Here is a 17,932-nt window from a genome sequence, read left to right as displayed (position 1 = left end):
GTGCCCAAACAGTGGTTTACCCCCACATATGAGGTATCGGCGTACTCGGGAGAAATTGCTCAACAAATTTTAGCATCCATTTTATCCTATTGCCCATGTGAAAATGAAAAAATTGAGGCGAAAATAAATTTTTTGTGAAAAAAAAGTACTTTTTCATTTTTACGGATCAATTTGTGAAGCACCTGAGGGTTTAAAGTGCTCACTAGGCATCTAGATAAGTTCCTTGGGGGGTCCAGTTTCCAAAATGGGGTCACTTGTGGGGGAGCTCCAATGTTTAAGCACACAGGGTCTCTCCAAACGCGACATGGTGTCCGCTAACGATGGAGATAATTTTTCATTCAAAAAGTCAAATGGCGCTCCTTCCCTTCCGAGCCTTACCATGTGCCCAAACAGTGGTTTACCCCCACATGTGAAGTATCGGTGTACTCAGGAGAAATTGCCAAACAAATTTTAGGATCCATTTTATCCTGTTGTCCATGTGAAAATGAAAAAATTGAGGCTAAAAGAATTTTTTTGTGAAAAAAAAGTACTTTTTCATTTTTACGGATCAATTTGTGAAGCACCTGGGGGTTTAAAGGGCTCACTATGCATCTAGATAAGTTCCTTGGGGCGTCTAGTTTCCAAAATGGGGTCACTTGTGGGGGAGCTCCAATTTTTAGGCACACGGGGGCTCTCCAAATGTGACATGGTGTCCGCTAAAGAGTGCAGCCAATTTTTCATTCAAAAAGTCAAATGGCGCTCCTTCCCTTCCAAGCCCTGCCGTGCGCCCAAACAGTGGTTTACCCCCACATATGAGGTATCAGCGTACTCAGGACAAATTGGACAACAACGTACGTGGTTCAGTTTCTCCTTTTACCATTGGGAAAATAAAAAAATTGTTGCTGAAAAATCATTTTTGTGACCAAAAAGTTAAATGTTCATTTTTTCCTTCCATGTTGCTTCTGCTGCTGTGAAGCACCTGAAGGGTTAATAAACTTCTTGAATGTGGTTTTGTGCACCTTGAGGGGTGCAGTTTTTAGAATGGTGTCACTTTTGGGTATTTTCAGCCATATAGATCCCTCAAACTGACTTCAAATGTGAGGTGGTCCCTAAAAAAAATGGTTTTGTAAATTTCGTTGTAAAAATGAGAAATCGCTGGTCAAATTTTAACCCTTATAACTTCCTAGCAAAAAGAAATTTGGTTTCCAAAATTGTGCTGATGTAAAGTAGACGTGTGGGAAATGTTATTTATTAACTATTTTGTGTCACATAACTCTCTGGTTTAACAGAATAAAAATTCAAAATGTGAAAATTGCGAAATTTTCAAAATTTTCGCCAAATTTCCGTTTTTATCACAAATAAACACAGAATTTATTGACCTAAATTTACCACTAACATGAAGCCCAATATGTCACGAAAAAACAATCTCAGAACCGCTAGGATCCATTGAAGCGTTCCTGAGTTATTACCTCATGAAGGGACACTGGTCAGAATTGCAAAAAACGGCAAGGTCTTTAAGGTCAAAATAGGCTGGGTCATGAAGGGGTTAATACATATTAAAAACAATGAATCGAAACAGGTACAAAAAAGCACAGGTATAGACAATACAACACTAAGTGGCAGTACATAAAAGGGGCCCAAGGTACCACCCACCGCCGAAGCATACCATACTCAGAATATATTGGACATCAATCCATAAATATGGGCAAAGATATACAAAGCACTGGTACTATGACCTGATATCCAAAGGGCAAGAAAGTATCACAAAATAGTATGACGCACATTACCTGGTATACTCAGCAATGGGGGACCCAGAGCCCACCCCAACGTGCGTTTCGGAGCCACAGACCAGCTCCTTCCTCAGGGGGCGTGAGGGGCAAATGCAATCAGCCGACCTTATATACGCCCAATGAGTCAGGCTCAGAGGTAATTACCTCCAAAAAAATGCAACACCTGCAGATGCCGCTGACCGCGGCGCCACCCCCACCCGCCGGAGCTGGAAACACGCGTCAATACACGTGATGCAGCCCCATGCGGCGGCGAGGACGCCGACATCGGCAGCTATTGCCAACCACAGCGCTCACGCCGCCAACCGGAACCGGAAACACGCGGGCCCACGTGATCCGGTATCCATGGCGACGGAGACGCTGCCGGCAACTAACTACAGGAACAGCGCCTGCGCGGACATAGCAGGGTGGAAAAACAAACAGGGGAAACTAAGCCAAGATACAGAGGCATGTATATAAGAGAAAGACCCACATAATAAAACAAATTACTAAGCAACGCCTCAAAATCCATGAATGTAGAATCGTCATGGCCCATACACTATAATCCATGGATAAGACATATAACTAAAATACAACAAATATAGCAAAATCGCGACAATAAACAAATCATACACAATAACAAAGATGCAGGAATACACAAAATATACCAACATAAATCCCACAACAAAAACACCCCACAAAAGAAAAAGAACATATGCAAAAATACATATATAGCACTGAACAGGACGCAGTAAAAAATACATATATAGACACATATACATATATGTACAGCAGGGCAATGGCTGAGCTGACACACATCCCGCTGGTATAGTGTTATTCAGATATATCTTCTTCACCTATCCATAGCAATAGCACCGATATAGAGCACCCTAAATAACAACAAATACACAAGTTAAAAACAAATTAAAAAACAATGTACATGACACTTATGATAGAAACAAAATACCCATAGATGGGAAGGGAAGATCACAGAAAAGGCGCAAATGAGATATTCTCATTCAATCCACTAGGGTGGATTGTCCGTAATGTCCATATCCACCTAGTTTCCAACTGCGCCAGACGTTTAGCGAGATTACCACCTCTGATATTAATATGCAAGAGGTCAATACCATGGAGGCGCAATAGTGTACTGTCACTATGATGGAATTCCCTGAAATGACGCGGCAAGGTCTTAAGGGTGGTCATGTCCATGCAGGAGGCTGCCGCCTGTATACCCAACACGTGCTCACGTACCCGAACCTTCAACTGCCGTGTGGTCAAACCCACATAAATCAGGCCACATGGGCACATAGCATAATATATGACGTAACGGGATACACATGAAATGCGTTGTCTGATGGTGAATTGCTTCATACCATCAGAGGTAGCAAATGTTGTACACTTGTCGATGTTGGGACAGGCGACACACCTCCCACACGGAGCACAACCACCCTGCCGCATATCATCCAGAAAAGTTGATGTATTTTGCCCAACATAGTGACTACGCGTCAATTGGTCTCGCAGATTTTTAGCACGTCTGAACGTAATTGGAGGATTATCCGGGAGGAAATTTTTCATGATCGGATCAACCTTCAAAATAGGCCAAGCATTTTTGAGGGCCAGGCGTAGCTTCTCATGCTGAGGGTTATAAGATGTAATAAATCTAACTATATTATTACCGCCAGATTTTTTTGTGGTTTTATTATATAGTAACCCATTACGGTTGGAGTATTTGGCACGGTGGTATGCCCTCTTCACGCTCCGACCGCTATAACCCCTAGACATGAAGCGTTGTCTCAGTTCCTCCGCTCGTAACTCGAAATCGGCATCAGTAGAGCAGATCCGACGGAGCCGGAGGAACTGGCCCACTGGAATCGCTTGGATCATGTGGTGCGGATGACAAGAAGACGCATGCAACAAGGTGTTGGTGGCTGTCTGTTTACGGAAAATATCCGTCTGGAGTAGGCCCCGTCCATCCTTACGGATAGTAACGTCGAGAAAATCAATTCTCTCAGAGTCCCACACCGGGGTGAGACATATGTTTAGATCGTTGCTGTTCAAAGAGGAGATAACCTGCGCAAGGTCGACGGCGGTGCCCTGCCAGACAAAGAAGATATCGTCAATGTATCGCGTCCATAAAAGGTCGCGATCCACTGACCCCTGTTTGTCCGACAGAAAGAGAACCCTCTCCCACAGCCCCAAGAACAACCCAGCATAGGCCGGCGCAAAGGCCGCACCCATCGCTGTGCCCTGGAGCTGTAGGTAGAAGGATCCCTTAAACACAAAAAAATTGTGTGTAAGGGTGAACTCTAATAACTCCAGGATGAGGTCCCTCAAAGCCGTAGAAAGCATAGATGAACTAAGAAAAAATCTAACGGCACGTAGCCCATCACAATGACGAATATTCGTATATAGGGACTCAACATCAACTGAAGCCAGAAGAGTATCACCCCCTAAGCACAGGCCGTCAACCCTGCGCAGCAGATCCCCAGTATCCCTCAGGAAGGAAGGAAGATTAAGCACCAAAGGCTGCAGATGGTAATCGATCCACCTATTCACTTGTTCCAAAAAGTTCCCCCTCCCAGATACAATGGGTCGGCCGGGTGGTGACTTAATATCCTTATGGACTTTAGGAAGAAGATATAGTGTGGGGATAGTGGGATCCTTAACTAGTAGCGCCGAAGCCAGGTCCTTGGTGACAATGTCGTTGTCCACTGCTTTTTTAAGAATTACCTCTAATTTTGCACTGAATGCCGAGAGGGGATTGTATGTGAGTTTTTTATAACATACAGCGTTATTAAGCTGGCGAAACGCCTCCCTCTCGTACATCACTTTAGGCCACACAACGACATTGCCACCCTTATCCGCTGGCTTCAGCACCACATCCGGAAGATTTTGAAGATATTTAAACCGGATTCTTTCCTCCTTAGTCAAATTATCCCCTCCACCATATCTAGGAATCCTCAAAAATTCCTCAGTCACCACCCATACGAATAAATCAATACTGGGACAATCGGTGCTATTGCTATGGATAGGTGAAGAAGATATATCTGAATAACACTATACCAGCGGGATGTGTGTCAGCTCAGCCATCTCCCTGCTGTACATATATGTATATGTGTCTATATATGTATTTTTTTCTGCGTCCTGTCCGGTGCTATATATGTATTTTTTCATATGTTCTTTTTCTTTTGTGGGGTGTTTTTGTTGTGGGATTTATTTTGGTATATTTTGTGTATTCCTGCATCTTTGTTATTGTGTATGATTTGTTTGTTGTCGCGATTTTGCTATATTTGTTGTATTTTAGTTATATGTCTTATCCATGGATTATAGTGTATGGGCCATGACGATTCTACATTCATGGATTTTGAGGCGTTGCTTAGTAATTTGTTTTATTATGTGCGTCTTTCTCTTATATACATGCCTCTGTATCTTGGCTTAGTTTCCCCTGTTTGTTTTTCCATCCTGCTATGTCCGCGCAGGCGCTGTTCCTGTAGTTAGTTGCCGGCAGCGTCTCCGTCGCCATGGATACCGGATCACGTGGGCCAGCGTGTTTCCGGTTCCGGTTGGCGGCGTGAGCGCTGTGGTTGGCAATAGCTGCCGATGTCGGCGTCCTCGCCGCCGCATGGGACTGCATCACGTGTATTGACGCGTGTTTCCGGCTCCGGCGGGTGGGGGTGGCACCGCGGTCGGCGGCATCTGCAGGTGTTGCATTTTTTTGGAGGTAATTACCTCTGGGCCTGACTCATTGGGCGTATATAAGGTCGGCTGATTGCATTTGCCCCTCACGCCCCCTGAGGAAGGAGCTGGTCTGTGGCTCCGAAACGCGCGTTGGGGTGGGCTCTGGGTCCCCCATTGCTGAGTATACCAGGTAATGTGCGTCATATTATTTTGTGATACTTTCTTGCCCTTTGGATATCAGGTCATAGTACCAGTGCTTTATATATCTTTGCCCATATTTATGGATTGATGTCCAATATATTCTGAGTATGGTATGCTTCGGCGGTGGGTGGTACCTTGGGCCCCTTTTATGTACTGCCACGTAGTGTTGTATTGTCTATACCTGTGCTTTTTTGTACCTGTTTCGATTCATTGTTTTTAATATGTATTAATAAAGGTAAATTTTTATGGGATCTATCTGCATTGTGTGTGGTGATTAGCACAAACCAGACTACCCTGGAAGGGGCGTGACTATGACAGCTGCCTGGGTTTTCACTGGAGCCTCTGATGGTGAGGTCAGGCTTGTGCAGCAGGCAGCTGCCAGGTGCTACTCCAGGGTGGTGTCTGACTGTGGCTGCTGATCCCACTAAAGAATGGAGCGGGCACGGCTGGCACTCTGGCTGACAGGCGGGCACGGCTGGGACACAGGCAGGCAGACGGGTACAATAGAGACACTGGCGAGCAGGCGGACACGGCTGGCTCTCTGGTAGGCAGGCGGGTACGGCTGGAACATAGGAAGAACCGGTAGGGACCGGTCTGCAGGCAGGTATGAGAAACAGGTTGGAGCCTGTTCAGACAGGAGGACTAAGTAACAAGTAGAAGGTGGAACTAAGAGAAGAGAAGGAGAAGGCAGAGCCAAGGGCGGAGCCGCAAGAGGCGGAGCCAAGGGCGGAGACGCTGGAGGCGGAGCCAAGAGCAGAGACGCTGGAGGTGGAGCCAAGAGCGGAGACGCTGGAGGCGGAGCCAAGAGCGGAGACGCTGGAGGCGGAGCCAAGAGCGGAGACGCTGGAGGCGGAGCCAAGAGCGGAGACGCTGGAGGCGGAGCCAAGAGCGGAGACGCTGGAGGCAACACCAAGAGCGGAGACGCTGGAGGCGGAGTCAAGAGCAGAAACGGAGCCAAGTGCAGAAACACAGGAGAGCGGAGCCACAGAGCAAAGCCAGAGAGTGCGAAGCAAGGACTGAGTGCAGAGCCGCAAGAGTGCAGAGTGTAAGCAGACTGAGAACACAAGGAAAGACAAAGCAGGGAAGGAAGCCACAGACAAGGAGACCGAGAAAAGACAAAGTACAGACAAGGCAATGGAACAAGACACAGGGACAAAGACACAGGGACCAAGATATTCTGCCTCCTGGAGGGCGGACTACAAGATCAAGGCAAAAGCACAGAGAAAAGCTCAGAGGGAGAAACTCAGAGCAAGGCTAGGCAAACTCAGCAGCTAAACACTAACTGAGCTAACACATTGCACAGGCCCAGACCACAGGGTGGAGCTGCACTATATACAGGAGGCCTCTTGATAATTGGTCAGGAACTGATTAGACAGATGCACCTGATTCCTATAAGAACCAGAGAGTTCAGGCGCCGGCCCCCTATACACATAGCCATGAAGCATGCACAGAGCAGAGACACAGAACATGGAGCTGGCATGAAACAGAAACCACATCATGGCCTGGAGCAGTGGGTAAGATTGTGTGAGAGATGTGAGGCCATGCTGTGATGCCAGCAGAGTTGTTACATCTCCAGTGAAAACAAGTTATTACCTATCCACAGGATGACTGATAATGATTGGTGGGATCAACTGCTGGGAACTGCATTGATCCACAGAATTGAGAAATTTATCACTGTTAGGCTACGGTCACACTATCAGTATTTGGTCAGTATTTCACATCAGTATTTGTTAGCCAAAACCAGGAGTGGGTCAAAAATACAGACTTGGTGATGTGTTTCTATTATAGCTTTGCCCTCTGTTTGTTTCACTCCTGGTTTTGGCTTACAAATACTGATGTAAAATACTGACCACATACTGATAGAGTGACCGTAGCCTTAGAATGAAGCTCCATGTCGACCATTGCTTTAACCCCTTTCCGACATCGGGCGTAATAGTACACTGATGTCGGACACCCTCTCTTTGATGTGGGCTCACCGCCGGAGCCCACATTTTTCCAGCACATGTCAGCTGTTTTGAACAGCTGACATGTGCCCTAAACATCTGCAGGTGGAATCGCGATCCACCCACGGCTATTAACCCATTAAATGCCACTGTCAAACGCTGACAACGGCATTTAACATGCGCTTCCGGCAATTGTGCTGGAAATCCGCCCATCTGTGACCTCTGTCACGTGGTCGCGCGTCACTGATAGGTTGGCATGGCAACCAGAGGTCTCCTGGAGACCTCTATGATTGTCACTGTTGGCTTGTGAACGCCGCCCAGTGGTTGGCGATCATAGCAAGTGACTAATTCAGCTACATACAGGCGAACTGATCATCGCCTGTATGTAGCAGAGCCGATCAGGTTATGGCAGCTTCTTTCGTCCCATTCAAAATAAAAGAATTTAAAAAAATTAAACATACATATAGTTGGTACCGCCATGTTCAGAATCACCCGATATATCAAATAAAAAAAGGATTAACCTGATCGCTACACTACGTAGTGAGAAAAAAAGTTAAAACGCCAGAATTATGTTTTCTTGGCCGTCGCGATATTGCATTAAAATGCAATAACGGGCGATCAAAAGATCGTATCTACCCCGAAATGGTATCATTAAATACGTTAGCTCGAGATCACGATTACCCGAGATCACGAAAAAATGGAGACGCTACAAGTATCAGAAAATGGCGCAACACTTAGATAAAAAGGAATCTAGACATGTTTGGTGTCTATGAACTAGTAATGACCTGGAGAATTATAATGGCAGGTCAGTTTTAGCATTTAGTGAAGCTAGTAAAAGAGCAAAACAAAAAATAAGTGTGGGATTGCGCTTTTTTTGCACTTGGAATTTTTTTCCCGTTTTCTAGTACTCTACACAGTAAAACCAATGGTATCATTCAAAAGTAAAATTCATCCCACAAAAAACAAGCCCTCACATGGCCCTTTTGACCAAAAAATAAAAAAGTTATGGCTCTCGGAAGAAGGGAAGCTAAAAATTAAAATGCAAAACCAAAAATACCTCTGGTCGTTAAGGGGTTAATCATTCCTTGTGTGGCAGCTGAGCACTGCACTTGGCTTTTTCTGACAGGATGAATGGAGTGGTGGTCTAATATCTGACCTGCCATTGTATTTATGCCATTTTGAAACAAGTATCAAAGTGTCCTGTTTGAGATAAAAGTTCTTCATTCTTCTGACCCCCTTCTCCGATCAATAAGCTATCCCCCATCCTGCGGATAGGTAATAACTTGTTTTCCCAAAAAAAGACTTTAATCCAAACCACTATAATTGTACATAAAAGTTATGGTATGGGTACTGTAGGTGTGAAGGAGCCACCTGTTACAGTCAGGACTCCACTCTAAAGAGAATAAAGTTAATACTACCTCTGGTCCCCTTGCACCTCAGTCTGACACTGAATGAAGGCATATAGCCAGGATCGCCACCGATGTTGGGAATTAAGGGGGAAGCAGTCCTGTTAAATTACTGTGTCACCTGTAAGTGAAAGGCCTTGTTGCATTTAGAAGAAGATGCAGCATTACACCAGGATTTTTCATTCACTTCATTTTTTGGATCAGTGAGGATACCAGTGGTCCACAATTATAAAGTAATGGCATATATTACTATCATACAATAATTTTATGATTTGGAAGACCCCTATAATGAAAAATTATTTTGGGACATCTGTAATAGTGCTTTGAAATGTACTTAGATATAATAAAAAACAGAATATGCCATACATGTATAGTAGATGTGGGTTCCATCAATGGGACTTGCTTCCATGTCAAGTACAGGGCACCATTGGAAGGAGAGGAAACACCGAACATTGTTATAAGGCCACACAATTCTTCGTCCCTCCATTCACTTTGATGCAAAATTAATGCAAATGGACATTTCTATAAGTCTTCCCATAATAATCATAAAGGAGCACCTGGAGAATATTAATGAATTTCAGGTCTCAACACAAGAAACCTAATGTAAAAGTTGAGTACTCTTGGAATAAAAAACAGCTGGGCTGCAAATACAAGTCTACTGACCCTGAAATAGGAGACTGTGAAAAAAGTTCCAGAACGTCACAGCCTTAGCCTGATAAAACAGATTGGTTATCGCTTACAGGTGTTTGACTCTAGCGTTGGGTAATAAGTGATTTCTATGGAGAATGATCTGTAAGCAAGCACCATAATTACAAGTTGAAGTACTTTGAGATATAAAATGTATCACTTAGAAATATGTAGGGCAATGTTCCCACCTTCAGTATTTGGTCAGTATTTTACGTCAGTATTTGTAAGCCAAAACCAGGAGTGGGTGATAAATACAGAAGTGGTGATGTGATTCTATTATATGTTTCCTCTGATTGTTCCTCACCTGGTTTTGGCTTACAAATACTGATGTAAAATACTGACCAAATACTGAATGTGGGAACGTGGCCTTACTTTGGATTTATTATGTGAGGTGCTGTAATGTGTTGACACGTGAGTTATGCCATTATACCAACAAGGCGTTGAGAAGGAGCTGGTGAACCCTTGTTCATGTGTATATTACCAAAGGACCTGCATTTGTAGGTGTCATGCCAGGTGAGGATGAAGTATTAATCCACGGGGTGCAATTTTCTTGGTGACCTGCATCCATGGCTTTTGCCAACTTGCCTCTGGCAGCAGTCTGAGGTGTTGCTCACAGGGTGGCATTTTGATGCCCCCAGGTGAAGGATTTGGCTAGTTCTCAATGGTTTTCTGAACTGACAGCCAGTTCAGGTACCTAAAACATCAGTTTTGTGTTTTCTGCATTCAATTGTATTTTCGTCGGTCAGAGAAGATATGCCTGCCACTGCTGTTCATGTCACTGCTGTACTGCAGAAATAATGAAGATGTGGGATATGGTAAGAGCTCCATAGTGAAGGAGAAGATACAAGGAATTTTTGCTGTGGTGAAGGGAGGTAAGTGTGAGGATATTTGGGGGACAGTTTACATAGGTGGAAAAGTGTGAATCGGGACACAGTTTGGAGAGGGGGCAGACACTGAATATGGGGACAGAGTGATGTAGGGACAGTGTGACGGCCATAGTTGATTAGGTCATTAGATTGTGGTGGTTATAGGTCATAAGGAGGATGGTGTGGTGTCAATAGTTTATAAAGAGGACGGTGTGGAACTTAATAGTTAATGAGAGGCAATAGTGTAGAAGCAATATTATAAATGAGAGGACAGTGTGGAGGCAATGTACCATAAAAGGGACAATGTAAGGGACATATTTTGTGCAGGGGGCACAGTACAAGTAAATTATTTATGCAGGGGAACAACATGGAGAAATATTTTTATTTAGGTGGGGATCCGCTATAGAAGAGAAAAGTCTGCGGAGAAAAGCGAAGTCTGCGGAGATGATCTGTGGATTTAAAAAGTCATCATGTCTTGAGGACCAGAAAGAGATGAGAATGACTCCACTTAGAGAACATGTCACCTACAGTATAAGGTACCTGGGAATAATTGTTTACTTATAATACTAACTGTATCTAATCAGTAATTTGGTTCCAGTATGGTCTGCAAGCTGATGATAACAGGAAACAATTGATAGGAAATACTATCGTTAAGGACAAACTGGGAGTTGTAGGATCAAGTGATACAATTATATATAGGGCTGACTTGACATTGCAATTGATCACTGTACTAAACATGGCAATGTATTCAGCTACTAATGGTAGTTCTGGGGAAGTATTTGTGTACTGATGCTAGTTCTGGTGATCATTCATGTGCTGATGGTGCTTTTTGTGATGTACTCATGTAATGATGGTGGTTCTCATGATATATTTGTCACGCTCACGCCCTGACTGGTGGGCGTGAGCTCGGGGGGTTTGTGGCCCCACTGTACCACAAACCAGACTACCCTGGAAGGGGCGTGACTATGACAGCTGCCTGGGTTTTCACTGGAGCCTCTGATGGTGAGGACAGGCTTGTGCAGCAGGCAGCTGCCAGGTGCTACTCCAGGGTGGTGTCTGGCTGTGGCTGCTGATCCCACTTGGGAGACAGGAACACCAGGATTGGTGCGGGCATTAGGCAGGACTGGCAGAACAGCATGGCTGGAACACAGACGAGTAGGCTGGCACGGCTGAGACAGGGCTGGCAGAGACACGGCAGAGAACTCAGGGCTGGCAGAGACACGGCAGGAAACAGGACTGGCTAGGACAGCAGGAACACAGGACTGGAAGGCAGGGCAGGAACGGCAGGACTGGCAGGAACACAGGATTGGGAGGCACTGCAGAGAACACAGGACTGGCAGGAACACAGGATACACAGGACTGGTTGATGTAGTGTATGAATCAGGCTGCACTCAGGTGACACCCGAGTGCAGTCCTATCGGTGAGTGTGATGAAGGAACAGGTAGGGACCTGTACACACAGAAGATGCAGGTACGGAAACAAGCCAGAAGGAAAGGAGAATGAAGGAACAGGTAGGGACCTGTTCACACTGGAGGTGCAGGAAAGGAAACAAGCAGAAAGGAATGATGTATGAAGAAACAGGTAGGGACCTGTTCACACAGGAGGACCAAGTAACAAGTAGAAGGTGGAAATAAGAAAAGAGAAGGAGAAGGCAGAACCAGGAGCGGAGATGCTGGAGGCGGAGCCAAGAGCGGAGACGCTGGAGGTGGAGCCAAGAGCGGAGACGCTGGAGGCGGAGCCAAGAGCGGAGACGCTAGAGGCGGAGCCAAGAGCGGAGACGCTGGAGGTGGAGCCAAGAGCGGAGATGCTGGAGGCGGAGACGCTGGAGGCGGAGCCAAGAGCGGAGATGCTGGAGGCGGAGCCAAGAGCGGAGACGCTGGAGGTGGAGCCAAGAGCGGAGACGCTGGAGGCGGAGCCAAGAGCGGAGACGCTAGAGGCGGAGCCAAGAGCGGAGACGCTAGAGGCGGAGCCAAGAGCGGAGACGCTAGAGGCGGAGCCAAGAGCGGAGATGCTGGAGGCGGAGACGCTGGAGGCGGAGCCAAGAGCGGAGATGCTGGAGGCGGAGCCAAGAGCGGAGACGCTGGAGGCGGAGCCAAGAGCGGAGATGCTGGAGGCGGAGCCAAGAGCAGAGACGCTGGAGGCGGAGCCAAGAGCAGAGACGCTGGAGGCGGAGCCAAGAGCAGAGACACAGGAGGCGGAGCCAAGAGCAGAGACACAGGAGGCGGAGCCAGATAGTACCGCAAAGAGCGGAGCCAGATAGAACCGCAAAGCCAGAGAGTGCGAAGCAAGGTCTGACCGCAAAGTTATCTTTCCTATCCTCGCTCTGTTAAGAAAGTCGGGCCTCACTTTGCTGAATCTATTTCATCCCTACGTTTGTCTTTTCATCTTACTCACAGTCATTATATGTGGGGGGCTGCCTTTTCCTTTGGGGTATTTCTCTGAGGCAAGGTAGGCTTATTTTCTATCTTCAGGCTAGTTAGTTTCTCAGGCTGTGCCGAGTTGCATAGGCAGAGTTAGGCGCAATCCACGGCTGCCTCTAGTGTTGTTTGGAGAGGATTAGGGATTGCGGTCTGCAGAGTTCCCACGTCTCAGAGCTCGTTCTATGATTTTGAGTTATTGTCAGATCACTGTATGTGCTCTGACCGCTATGTCCATTGTGGTACTGAATTGCCTTTCATAACAGTACAGGAAGCCCAAAGTACTAATGATTCTCAATAGAGGGAAAAAAGAAGTTCTGAGACCATTTTTTTTTCTTTGCACTGTGTTTTGCCTTTTTTTTCCCCTAGACATTTGGGTGGCTCAGGACACAGGTGTGGACATTGACATTCAGGGTCTGTGCTCTTCAATGGATAATCTCGTTATAAATGTACAAAAGATTCAAGATTTGGTGGTTCAGAAGCCTATGTTTGAACCAAGAATTCCTATTCCTGATTTGTTTTATGGTGATAGAGTCAAGTTTGTGAATTTCAAAAATAATTGCAAACTGTTTCTGGGCTTGAAACCTCACTCCTCTGGTGACCCAGCTCAACAAGTGAGAATTATTATTTCTTTTTTGCGTGGCGACTCTCAAGACTGGGCATTTTCCCTTGCGCCAGGAGATCCTGCATTAAGCAATATTGATGCGTTTTTCCTGGCGCTCGGATTGCTGTACGATGAGCCTAATTCAGTGGATCAGGCAGAGAAAAATTTGCTGGCTTTGTGTCAGGGTCAGGATGAGATAGAGGTATATTGTCAGAAATTTAGAAAGTGGTCCGTACTCACTCAATGGAATGAAGCTGCGCTCGCAGCGATTTTCAGAAAGGGTCTCTCTGAAGCCCTTAAGGATGTCATGGTGGGATTTCCTATGCCTGCTGGTCTGAATGAATCTATGTCTTTGGCCATTCAGATCGGTCGACGCTTGCGTGAGCGTAAATCTGTGCACCATTTGGCGGTATTACCTGAGGTTAAACCTAAGCCTATGCAGTGCGATAGGACTTTGACCAGAGTTGAACGGCAAGAACACAGACGTCTGAATGGTCTGTGTTTCTACTGTGGTGATTCCACTCATGCCATCTCTGATTGTCCTAAGCGCTCTAAGCGGTTCGCTAGGTCTGCCACCATTGGTACGGTACAGTCAAAATTTCTTCTGTCCATTACCTTGATCTGCTCTTTGTCATCGTATTCTGTCATGGCATTTGTGGATTCAGGCGCTGCCCTGAATTTGATGGACTTGGAGTATGCTAAGCGTTGTGGGTTTTTTTTGGAGCCCTTGCGGTGTCCTATTCCATTGAGAGGAATTGATGCTACACCTTTGGCCAAGAATAAGCCTCAGTACTGGACCCAGCTGACCATGTGCATGGCTCCTGCACATCAGGAGGATATTCGCTTTCTGGTGTTGCATAATCTGCATGATGTGGTCATGTTTGGGTTGCCATGGCTACAAGTCCATAATCCAGTATTAGATTGGAAATCCATGTCGGTGTCCAGCTGGGGTTGTCAGGGGGTACATGGTGATGTTCCATTTCTGTCAATTTCGTCATCCACCCCTTCTGAGGTCCCGGAGTTCTTGTCTGATTACCGGGATGTATTTGATGAGCCAAGTCCGATACCCTACCTCCGCATAGGGATTGTGATTGTGCTATCAATTTGATTCCTGGTAGTAAATTCCCAAAAGGTCGACTGTTTAATTTATCCGTGCCTGAGCACACCGCTATGCGTAGTTATGTGAAGGAATCCCTGGAGAAGGGGCATATTCGCTCGTCATCATCGCCATTGGGAGCAGGGTTCTTTTTTGTGGCCAAGAAGGATGGTTCGCTGAGACCTTGTATTGATTACCGCCTTCTTAATAAGATCACGGTTAAATTTCAGTACCCCTTGCCATTGTTATCTGATCTGTTTGCTCGGATTAAGGGGGCTAGTTGGTTCACCAAGATAGATCTTCGTGGTGCGTATAATCTGGTGCGAATTAAGCAAGGCAATGAATGGAAAACTGCATTTAATACGCCCGAGGGTCATTTTGAGTATCTAGTGATGCCATTCGGACTTGCCAATGCTCCATCAGTGTTTCAGTCCTTTATGCATGACATCTTCCGAGAGTACCTGGATGAATTCCTGATTGTGTACTTGGATGACATTTTGATCTTCTCGGATGATTGGGAGTCTCATGTGAAGCAGGTCAGAACGGTTTTTCAGGTCCTGCGTGCTAATTCTTTGTTTGTGAAGGGATCAAAGTGTCTCTTTGGTGTGCAGAAGGTTTCATTTTTGGGGTTCATCTTTTCCCCTTCTACTATCGAGATGGATCCTGTTAAGGTCCAAGCCATCCATGATTGGACTCAGCCGACGTCTCTGAAAAGTCTGCAAAAGTTCCTGGGCTTTGCTAATTTTTATCGTCGCTTCATCTGCAATTTTTCTAGTATTGCTAAACCATTGACCGATTTGACCAAGAAGGGTGCTGATGTGGTCAATTGGTCTTCTGCTGCTGTGGAAGCCTTTCAAGAGTTGAAGCGTCGTTTTTCTTCTGCCCCTGTGTTGTGTCAACCAGATGTTTCTCTTCCGTTCCAGGTCGAGGTTGATGCTTCTGAGATTGGAGCAGGGGCTGTTTTGTCGCAGAGAGGTTCTGATTGCTCAGTGATGAAACCATGCGCTTTTTTTTCCAGGAAGTTTTCGCCTGCTGAGCGAAATTATGATGTGGGCAACCGAGAGTTGCTGGCCATGAAGTGGGCATTCGAGGAGTGGCGTCATTGGCTTGAAGGAGCTAAGCATCGCGTGGTGGTATTGACTGATCATAAGAACTTGACTTATCTCGAGTCTGCCAAGCGGTTGAATCCTAGACAGGCTCGTTGGTCGCTGTTTTTTGCCCGTTTTGACTTTGTGATTTCGTACCTTCCGGGCTCTAAAAATGTGAAGGCGGATGCTCTGTCTAGGAGTTCTGTGCCCGACTCTCTGGGTTTGTCTGAGCCGGCGGGTATCCTCAAGGAGGGAGTAATTGTGTCTGCCATCTCCCCTGATTTGCGGCGGGTGCTGCAAAAATTTCAGGCTAATAAACCTGATCGTTGTCCAGCGGAGAAACTGTTTGTCCCTGATAGGTGGACGAATAAAGTTATCTCTGAGGTTCATTGTTCGGTGTTGGCTGGTCATCCTGGAATCTTTGGTACCAGAGAGTTAGTGGCTAGATCCTTTTGGTGGCCATCTCTGTCGCGGGATGTGCGTACTTTTGTGCAGTCCTGTGGGATTTGTGCTCGGGCTAAGCCCTGCTGTTCTCGTGCCAGTGGGTTGCTTTTGCCCTTGCCGGTCCCGAAGAGACCTTGGACACATATCTCTATGGATTTTATTTCAGATCTTCCCGTTTCTCAAAAGATGTCAGTCATTTGGGTGGTCTGTGATCGCTTTTCTAAGATGGTCCATCTGGTACCCTTGTCTAAATTGCCTTCCTCCTCTGATTTGGTGCCTTTGTTCTTCCAGCATGTGGTTCGTTTACATGGTATTCCAGAGAATATCGTTTCTGACAGAGGTTCCCAGTTTGTTTTGAGGTTTTGGCGAGCCTTTTGTGGTAGGATGGGCATTGACTTGTCTTTTTCCTCGGCTTTCCATCCTCAGACTAATGGCCAGACCGAAAGAACCAATCAGACCTTGGAAACATATCTGAGATGTTTTGTTTCTGCTGATCAGGATGACTGGGTGTCCTTTTTGCCTTTGGCTGAGTTCGCCCTTAATAACCGGGCCAGCTCGGCTACCTTGGTTTCGCCATTTTTCTGCAACTCTGGGTTCCATCCTCGTTTCTCTTCAGGACAGGTTGAGTCTTCGGACTGTCCTGGTGTGGATACTGTGGTGGACAGGTTGCAGCAGATTTGGACTCATGTAGTGGACAATTTGACCTTGTCCCAGGAGAGGGCTCAACGTTTTGCTAATCGCAGACGCTGTGTGGGTCCCTGACTTCGTGTTGGGGATCTGGTTTGGTTATCTTCTCGTCATATTCCTATGAAGGTTTCCTCTCCTAAGTTTAAACCTCGTTTCATTGGTCCGTATAGGATTTCTGAGGTTCTTAATCCTGTGTCTTTTCGTCTGACCCTTCCAGATTCCTTTTCCATACATAATGTATTCCATAGGTCATTGTTGCGGAGATACGTGGCACCTATGGTTCCATCTGTTGACCCTCCTGCCCCGGTTTTGGTGGAGGGGGAGTTGGAGTATATTGTGGAGAAGATTTTGGATTCTCGTGTTTCAAGACGGAAACTCCAGTGTCTGGTTAAGTGGAAGGGTTATGCTCAGGAAGATAATTCCTGGGTTTTTGCCTCTGATGTCCATGCTCCCGATCTTGTTCGTGCCTTTCATGTGGCTCATCCTGGTCGGCCTGGGGGCTCTGGTGAGGGTTCGGTGACCCCTCCTCAAGGGGGGGGTACTGTTGTGAATTCTGTGGCAGAGCTCCCTCCTGTGGTCACAAGTGGTACTTCGGCTGATTCTCTCTGTGAGCTTCTGTTGGTGGAGGAAAGTGGTATTGCAGCTTCTGAGTTTCCTACCTCAGGTGATGTGGTGAGGTCGTTAGGTACTGCTCTACTTAACTCCACCTAATGCTTTGATCCTGGCTTCCTGTCAATGTTCCAGTGTTGGACTTGTTTTTCCCTGGATCATTCCTGTGGCCTGCTGCTCTGCATAGCTAAGTTCTTCTTTGCTATTTGTTTGCTATTTTTTCTGTCCAGCTTGCCTATTTGTTTTGCTGGAAGCTCTGGGACGCAAAGGGTGTACCTCCGTGCCGTTAGTTCGGTACGGAGGGTCTTTTTGCCCCCTTTGCGTGGTATTCTTTAGGGTTTTGTGTAGACCGCAAAGTTATCTTTCCTATCCTCGCTCTGTTAAGAAAGTCGGGCCTCACTTTGCTGAATCTATTTCATCCCTACGTTTGTCTTTTCATCTTACTCACAGTCATTATA

Source organism: Ranitomeya imitator, chromosome 1, assembly GCF_032444005.1.
Source record: "Ranitomeya imitator isolate aRanImi1 chromosome 1, aRanImi1.pri, whole genome shotgun sequence".
Lineage (NCBI taxonomy): Eukaryota > Metazoa > Chordata > Amphibia > Anura > Dendrobatidae > Ranitomeya > Ranitomeya imitator.
This window is presented reverse-complemented; position numbering follows the sequence as displayed.